This window comes from Lolium perenne, chromosome 3, assembly GCF_019359855.2.
Source record: "Lolium perenne isolate Kyuss_39 chromosome 3, Kyuss_2.0, whole genome shotgun sequence".
Classification (NCBI taxonomy): Eukaryota; Viridiplantae; Streptophyta; class Magnoliopsida; order Poales; family Poaceae; genus Lolium; species Lolium perenne.
In genome coordinates this window covers 7171626-7180244 of record NC_067246.2, presented here as the reverse complement: position 1 = coordinate 7180244, position 8619 = coordinate 7171626, and the positions used below count along the sequence as shown (strand labels likewise).

Below are 8619 nucleotides of genomic sequence, written 5' to 3'. Positions count from 1 at the left end.
GCTCGCCCGTGTTCTCGCGCACATCGAGGCCGGCAACTCCCCCGTCCTGGCGATGCCGCCGGCGCCGCCAAACGCCGGGAACTCGAGCGATGACGATATGTAGTAGTTATTATGTACGAATTCGGCCTATTTATGTACGAACTCGCCTATATATGTTAAATACCATTAAATTTCGCTTATGTTTGACTGAGTTTCATCCATTTTTGTCTGAATTCGTCGTATTTTGTCAAAAACGTTACATCCGTCCTGGGCTCGCCGCTGGGAAAAATGGGCTCCCCGGGCCAAAAGTTTCATCCATCCGGCGCTAAATAGCGCCGGATTTGGGCGTGGGGAGCCCCAACGGCTGGGGATGCTCTTAGCTTCATTTTTCACGATAGATGGCGAGCCGATTAATTGTATCGGATGAAGTGACCGATTCGGCTGGAAGCTAGCTCACGCCGATCCTTAGCTTCATTTTTCAAAATGAGCCATGCATGTGGACGTTTAAGTGAATTTCCAAATTAGCTAACACTAGCCATAGTCCCTCCGTTCCTGAGGAGAAGGCGTAAATATTTTTGCGATTTTTACTCTAAAAGGAAGGCGCGAGCGATGGTAACTCCCAGAATTAACCGAGCACCTAACCGAGCACCTAGCCGAGCTCCGAGACGACAAAAACCGTTGAGCAGGAAGGTACTGCAGCGAGCCGGCGACTCGATGCCAGTATAAGTTTTGTATTTAACTGTATTTTTATTTTTCGTTGGTACGGAAATACTCACGCAATAGCACGAACGGAGAGGACAGTCACGGAACCGTTAGATGGATGCAAGTACGTCGGGCGCAAGGATGGTCGCACACGGCGGGCGCAGGCAAGCCGCGTCCATCAGGTGAGGGGGCGTGCAATGAAATCTAGGAGGATGGTGCCGCAAACAAAGAGAAAAAAGCAGGAAAGGTAATTGATTAATTGGGGGTAAGACTGGAAACAAATCTGCTTGCCTTTCTCTTCTTAATTCCTGTGCCTGAATACATATTCCCTCTCCTCAGAAACGGAGGGAGTATTTCTTGCTGGAACTGTTTACAATGGCCTCAAGAAGATAAAGTCAACTTGGGTAATTCTCATTAACACAAAACCATCATTCCTTGATGTTGAAGTTTCTGATAGTACATTGATCAGGCAAGACATACTAGCTCAGCTCCAAACCATCATTCCTTGACCCTTTTACTTTGGAACAGCAAACTATACAAAAAAATAATAATAAGTCAAAATTTTGCCAGTACCATCTTGCGTTTTAGGACATTCAGGTCACATGTGAAATAATCCACAGTAAAAAGTTCATATATATCACAGCAGCTGAGACTGACATCAAAACGATCTTTGACGTTGATGTTGAAGTTTCTGGTAGTATATTGATCAGGCAAGAAGTACTAGCTCAGCTCCAAACCATCATTTCTCGATCCTTTTACTTTGCAACAGCAAACTATACAAAAAAAAAGTCAAAAAATTGCCATTACCATCTTGCTTTTTCAGACATTCAGGTCACATGTGAAATAATCAACAGTCCAAATTTCATATGTATCACAACAGCACAGATTGACATCCAAAACCCCACATCATCCAACTCAGATCACAAGTCCAAACGTAAATAAGCAACAAAGACAGATGTGACACTATTACAACTCCAGGTCTGTGAAGCAATTACAAAAAAAGGAAGTCACAAGGGATAGCACATATGCTACGCACATCGGTAGAGAACTGGCCTTCAAAGCTTCACTCACACCATCCTGCAAAAACAGACAGTTCAAAAGCTCGAGTATATCAGAAGATATTCTCTCACTCAAACTTTTGTCAAAGCATGAGTGTAAAATTTGGCATGGTAGCATGCATAACTATAGAACAATATGCGCTGAGGATTTTCGCCAGTTGATCTTTTGAAGGATATAAAAAGCTCCCTGCAAATGCATGCCACAGAATGTATTGTATGAATTGTGCCATAAAGTAGGACAAACAAACTGAAGATGGTGACTGGCCGAGGGATACCTGATCATGCCACCATGGATGGATCCTCTGCGAGGATCATGGGTGACATTGTACATATCCTCTATCAACTACTGCCTGTGAGCCTCAGCAAGACACAGTGACAAGTAGTCATATATCAATAGTTTTTCAGCTAACACGTCGACTGATGTCGACAAGGCAGTCGACAAGAAACAGTAACTAAACATGTAGAATGAATGAAAACTAGATGGACCCTGCACGGTTTGATGTGCCACTGTTTCTCTTTGAGAGTTGGCTGACGAAATCAGGGCACTGAAGCATCATATTTGGATGAGTGACTCCAGGAACAGTGAGCGAAAGTGCGAAACAAAATGGTACCCTTTTTTCAAGGCGCAGGGTGAAATCTGACTGGTGCAACCTCCGTGACGGCAGCAGCAAATACTTCCGAGATGGCAGCAGGAGAACGCCTTCATCGCCTGGAAGTGAGCAACAGAAGAACCAACTGCATGCCATCCATACCAGCCACCGCTCCACCGAGACATGAATTTCTAGATCCCATCTTGGACCTCCCTGCGGCGCCCTCGCCATGACCGAGAGGACGAGAAGCACATCGTATGACTCAAGCCGATCCACACCACCCGGGGTTGCCCCTGCCAAGCAGCGTCTTGGCGCCGTGGCGTTGACTAGGGGAAGATCGAGGAAGGCGGTCTCCCGAGGAATCCCGTGGTGGCTATGGGGCTTGGCCGCATGGGGGCAAGATGACCGTTGCTAGGATTTGATTCCGGTGGCACCGGGAGGTGGGAGTAGCAGTAGTTCCGAGGAGGCCTCTAGCGCCCTGCAGGCTAATTGGGTGGGTTCGCTTATATGCCGTTCATGAGGAGGACGGGGGAGCAATTATTTAGGAGTAGGATGGGAAAGTTTTCTTGACGTTTCACTCGTCTTTATCGCTATGCCAGGCCCATCTCTTTCTTGATAGTTAACGATAATTCCAAGTACTATAAAAGATATGAGCAAAGCCAAGTATTTTGCACTCGGTTCTCGAGCTCCTCTGTTTTGAGATTCAACAATATCAGAACCATCAAATAATATACGTGGTGATTACATTTTATAGAAGGCCTTATTAATCAAACCATAAGCTCTTGTGAAATAGCTCATTAAGGAAACCATTAATAAACTAGATGTGATTCATCCTTGTCACTCACATCGTGAACTTGGGCAATAAATTTGTAGACTTAAAAAGCAAACATGTTGGTGTGCTCGACTAATCACATGGGCATATATGTAAAATGCAAATGTGAGTCAGATGCAATGCAACATAATAGTGCATCCATAGCAATTCGCCACTTACTCTTGATACATTCCTGGTTAAAGGAAACAACCGCAAAGGAATTTAAAACCATGTATCGACCTGAAAGGCATTTTTTCTAGCACACAGTCCAAGGTGTTTTGTGCAACAAAAACAAACTACAGGAAAAACATAATCACCTTCTTCCACATGTCGAGATCGAGAAGTTCATTCACTCTGCATCCAGCTCCTCAGGGGGACAGCTCCACATACAAAGAGTAGCGACATTTTCAAGTCAGTAAGCTCTGCAAGCATTGCTGCTATTGTGACTGACCTACGAAGCAGTGGTTACAAGTACTTTAAGTGAGTTGGAACATGGTAATGTATAACAGGGTAAAAGAATGTGCACTGATGATGATAAACATGTGCCCTTTTCTTCCTAAACCACGATCTGAACTATGGACTCGAAATTGTAAATAATAACATGAATGGTTCATTTTCTAAATGGAGAGAAAAAAAACTCATCTTCCTCTAGGCATGATACTTCTCTAGATGTAGTAGACAAGGAAAACAATTAAACCATGGAGTGCTAGGATCAAATATATAGTTATCAATCAAAAAGGGCCACACAATACCAACCAGTGGTATTCATACCCACATAACCGGCCAGGACCTCTAATAACCAGGACGACGTGTCAATTCATCCAACATCAACGTGCTTTGGCCTTTGGAGTGGATTCAAAGCCAACACGAGGATGCTCCCTATGTACAACGGGATTAAGAAACGCTGTGTAAATTGCCTTCATATCATACCTCTTTGTACCATACATGGTTGTTGAGGTTCACTAGGATCGCCTTGGTAAGGTGCTCAACGGCTTCCTTCCCGTTTCCCTCCCAAGTAACACCAAGCAGATTATAAAAACAAAACGGAGTTTGTCCGAACTTTTTCGTCACTCAAACAGAGCAAGTCAATATTTAGCCATAACCACTAAAGCAGAGCAAGTAAATATTTTAACCAAAACCACTAAATCTAGCTGCTGTCCTAATAAGCATAAGTGGTGGCAATTACATGTTTATCAACTAAAATGCCAGATCAATACTATCATATAATTAACAGTGAAAGACCCAAATTGGGTATATACAAGAATCAGGAACATGAGTATAAGCTCTAAGACGACAGCAACAAGACCATGCATTTGTGTAATAAACCTTTTCATCAATGAGAAAAAAGTCAAAACCAATGGAAAATAATGTTCCATGATCCCACATTCCAACCCATCCTCATCAATACCTAAGATAACTCCCAGATGAATGAACAACAAATAATTTTTTTTTTAAAAAGCATAGGAGAAGATCCTCAAGAGAAATCCAACACATAAGGTATTTGCAAAGAAACTATATATCAATGACAATTCTGGATGTACAGAATAGCACTCCTAGACACAAAAAAGCACACGAGAGAAGCTCAAGTCAATTCTCACTAGAAGACTACAAACATAGCAAAAGCAGGCTACTCCTCAAAATCAGCGTGCTCAAGCTAATATGTATACATCCAGAAAGCTTCAGATCAACACAGTTTGACCTTCAAAACTGACGTTAACTCGTCATAAGAGAGTATATAACCAGATTGCAGTCACTAGCTAAACCTTCAAGCCCGAACTCTGAAGCGAGACATAAAGAAACCTGGTGGTGGCTTACACTTCAGAAAACAGTATCATGTTTCTAAGAATCCAAATAAGTTTATTTTTTGTGAAAGCTGATGCAAAATGAGTGATGTATCGTTAATGATTTACCCAGGTGTACTCTGAAAGTTGCAGCTGGAAGCCTAGAACTTCAAAAGCACATGTTTCAAAAAGCACACATAAGCACCAAATCTCAGCTTTGATGGCAAATATGTCCACACTGGGCAAACTATTAAGTCATTTAGTACAAATTAATAGAGAAAACTAAATCTGTAAACCAATATAAGTTTTGGTACCTACAAGACAACTTCTTCGATTGTTATGTTGAAAACGTATTTGATTTAATATAAAAAAAGATGATAACTCACTATACAGAAAACTGCATGTTCAACTGTACTGTTTTTGCTCCCCTTTCCAAACCATTCGCCGGAATCGGGTAAACAATATACTGTCGTAAAGCTAAACCAACCGGGTAAATTCTACCAACACATCCACCAATCTGTAATCAAAGGACTAACTATAAGGTTACCATGGCAGCACGAGACATGAATTGATGGCGAGCTCGAGGAAGTTTCGCAGAATCCCCATCTCTTCTCTTTTCCCTTTCTTGTTTCTATTTTGGGTCCCTTTCTTTCTCCCGAACCTGCTCCTCTTGGGTGTGTGGTGAAGCAGCAGCAATGAATAATCATGGGCATGGGGTGCACTGTATCAGGTCAAAATGATACAAGTTATTGTTATATGTGAACTTCAACAACCAACTAGACTGTCAAAATTAACTGGGACTGTTTAAAGAACGTATAAGGGGATAAATCAAAACTACACCTGATAAGGTCTTCTTTTCTATTTCTTGCAACAATAACCACCACCGTCTATCCAGCTTAAACCCATCGATCTTCAAAAAAAGACAAGTGTCAGCAAAAGATATGCATGGACAAGCGACTATAATCAGCATTTACTGAAAAAAATAGTGGCTTACATACACAAGCGTGAACCTGAAATCAAAATAAAGCTCCCCGCATACCCAAGTCTGAACTGCCTATTTCCCCCACTTGAAATTAATACAAAGCTTACAATTTTAAACGTGGAATTAACATCAACACCATGTTACAGTAAAAGGATAACTGGCAGTAGCACTAACAAATTGCTCATCTAGCTAGAACTGGATATTTCCATGAATCTCACTCTAGGATTCGTTACAAACTTGAAGTGGGCATGCATCTTTTTGGCAGATAACCACTTGTGTGCATCCACAATTGACGGGAGGTCTATTGCTCACGAAAAAAATTCTACCTTTATGAGTCGAGCTCACCGAGGTGAAACTTGGGACAGAGCAGCTAGACCTGCAGCTCTCCCATCAAGCCTCCAAGCCGGCCAATGTCACCAGAAGTCGCCAAGAGCCACCGTGGCGCCATCTCTTTCTTCTCAGCTTCGGTAGGCCCCTATCACACATGTGAAGATGATAATTATAGGGCAATTCTAGTGAGGTGAAGTAGGAACATTTAAGTAAGATGAGCTGCAAGCCAAGCTTGATTTAGGGAAAATGTCGTATGAACAAGATTCAGTACCAGGGATCGATGTGTGGAAGATTGTCACCATAAGGTTCCGCTTGAGGAGCAGACTGAGACATTTGATGGCTGTAGTCATGAGCTCCATATAAAGGATAAAGTGACCTGCTCAACAAATATAGTTCAGTACAAAATAAAGAAACAGTAAAAAATTATAGGTCACACTAATATAATGAGATCTAGAACTCTGTTATATTATGATGAGGATTCCAGAATGCAGCAAAAAGTTGCAAAACTACAGATCACAATATTCGTACAACAACATCAAAATTTATTCTCAAGTTCCATTATTAGAATTCTAATTTTTTTTGCCAAAGGGCACGTTGAAACAAGCAAAGCTCTAGCCAAATTATTGCAGTGTGATGCTCTGAACGATCATTGATACATGTGCAGAGTCGTGCAATTACTAAAATATGATCAAGAATTAAGTAGTTGATCCAGCATGGTAAATATAAGTATTTTCAGCGACTGCAATTTCTAGAAAATGACCCAAGGAATGATTTTTTTTTAAAAAAAAAATAGTACTAGGTTCAGGTTTGTCAAATAAGACTGGTTGGTCAATTAAGGGTTACATTTACGCAAAAAGAGAAACATCAACAACACTGAACCCTTAGAATTGTCTTGCTTCTAAAATGTTGAGCTACAAAACATACATCCCTGTGATCAGCAAAAGGTCCCTATACGTGACCTCATTGCTGGCATACAGAGATGAACAAGTTGGCCATTCTACTAGGTACACCAGCAGCAAATAAACCGTATGAAGCCAAATATTCGGAACAGGGCTACAAATTAAGTGAGCCAGCGCCGCCAATCGGCAGCGGCCTAATAACGCTTGCTTGGGGCAGTGGCAGCGCCGACGCCACCGGCATATATAGCAACACACGGGTGCTGCGCCGCGACGGCTCTCCTCGGCCATTTGGATATCCACCCCGTCCGCGAATACACGGACGGGGTGAGCATGCATACAGTTCGCCGCGAAGCGAAATGATACAAGGTCGAAATGAAAATGCTTGGGCAATAGATGCGCACACAGAGAGGCAGGCTACTTTGCTGCTGGAGCGGAACAGGGGGGCAAAGAAAGGACCTTTAATTTGGTGGGCGGAAGAGCTCCTCCTGGTCGAGGCCGGAGTGGACGAGCCCTTTTGCGTGGTCGTCGAGCGGGGACAGGCCGTCCCTGATCTGCTTCCGCTTACCTGCACGTACGGGGCAGGACCATGCGCATGACGAAATTAATCGAGGTCTGGACGCGGAGAGGGGACGGGATCCGGAGCTTGCCGTGGCGGGTGAGGTCGATGTGGTCGCCATCTGCAGCGCCGGCCGGATTCAGCCTCGGCTGTTGCTGCTGCTGCTGCTGGTTGGTCGCCCACGGGTGCCGCGTCAAGCCGGGGACGGCGGCGGCCCAGCTCCAGCCGCTGCCGGGAGGATGGTCGCCGGAGCCAGGACGGGCCGCATCGATTGAATGCGCGGGGGACTTGTTCGGCCGGAGGATAGGCTGCGGCGGCGACGCGCGGTGTTGGGATTTTACTCTCACGCAACGCCATTAACTAACCTTCCCTCATCGCGTACCCGTGATTTGTTCCTAAATCTTTGGCGTCACCAATGTTCCTAGATCAGATGGGCAGACTGCGTATATTTTCGGAAAGAGCCTGATTTTCCCGCAATGACTACGTTAACATCCTGGCACGGCCATTACGGAGAGGTTGCAGCAAAATTATTACTTTCCATTCTTAACTCTCCTTAAAATCGTGGTTTTTAGCTGCATGAAATTTCTCCTCATCAAGAGTCACAGAAAGTCATTCCTTAATTCACGAGGCCAATCAAGAGCCGATTCACGGGAGAGATATTTTGGGAATTTGATTGACGGGGAATACCAAGGAAGGACGCCGTCCACAGCTTTAACTGCTCCCCATTTTTCAGGACGGTGGAAAACGGAGCAAGCGGTAATTTCGCGAGGACAAACATTATTAACCTATACTTAAGCTCCTACTAATTCATTTTGCTGCAAATCAATTCATTTGAACCAGACACTAACCGTTATTAACCTAAACTGTTCATTAATACAAACCAAATTCATAAAATGTGACAAATCAAATTATTCAAATTCAAATCCACCAA

At 43.5% G+C, this 8619-nt stretch overlaps 1 long non-coding RNA gene across 10 annotated transcripts; it reads right to left on the bottom strand.

The window, feature by feature from the left end:
* Positions 1-1520: 1520 nt before the first annotated feature.
* LOC127325588 (uncharacterized) lies at positions 1521-8130 on the bottom strand. Of its 10 annotated transcripts, none has more exons than XR_011754519.1 (8): positions 7780-8130; positions 7589-7697; positions 6505-6609; positions 6230-6378; positions 5762-5831; positions 3458-5642; positions 2015-2089; positions 1521-1926 (listed from the first exon to the last, which is right to left on the bottom strand). It is a non-coding gene; the product is annotated as an uncharacterized lncRNA (long non-coding RNA). The 10 variants fall into 10 exon arrangements; XR_007867288.2 differs by lacking the exon at positions 7780-8130 and having other exon boundaries at positions 1521-1758; positions 1865-1926; positions 7589-7773; XR_011754522.1 differs by lacking the exon at positions 7780-8130 and having other exon boundaries at positions 3458-3591; positions 4071-5642; positions 7589-7773.
* Between the last annotated feature and the right edge of the window lie 489 nt (positions 8131-8619).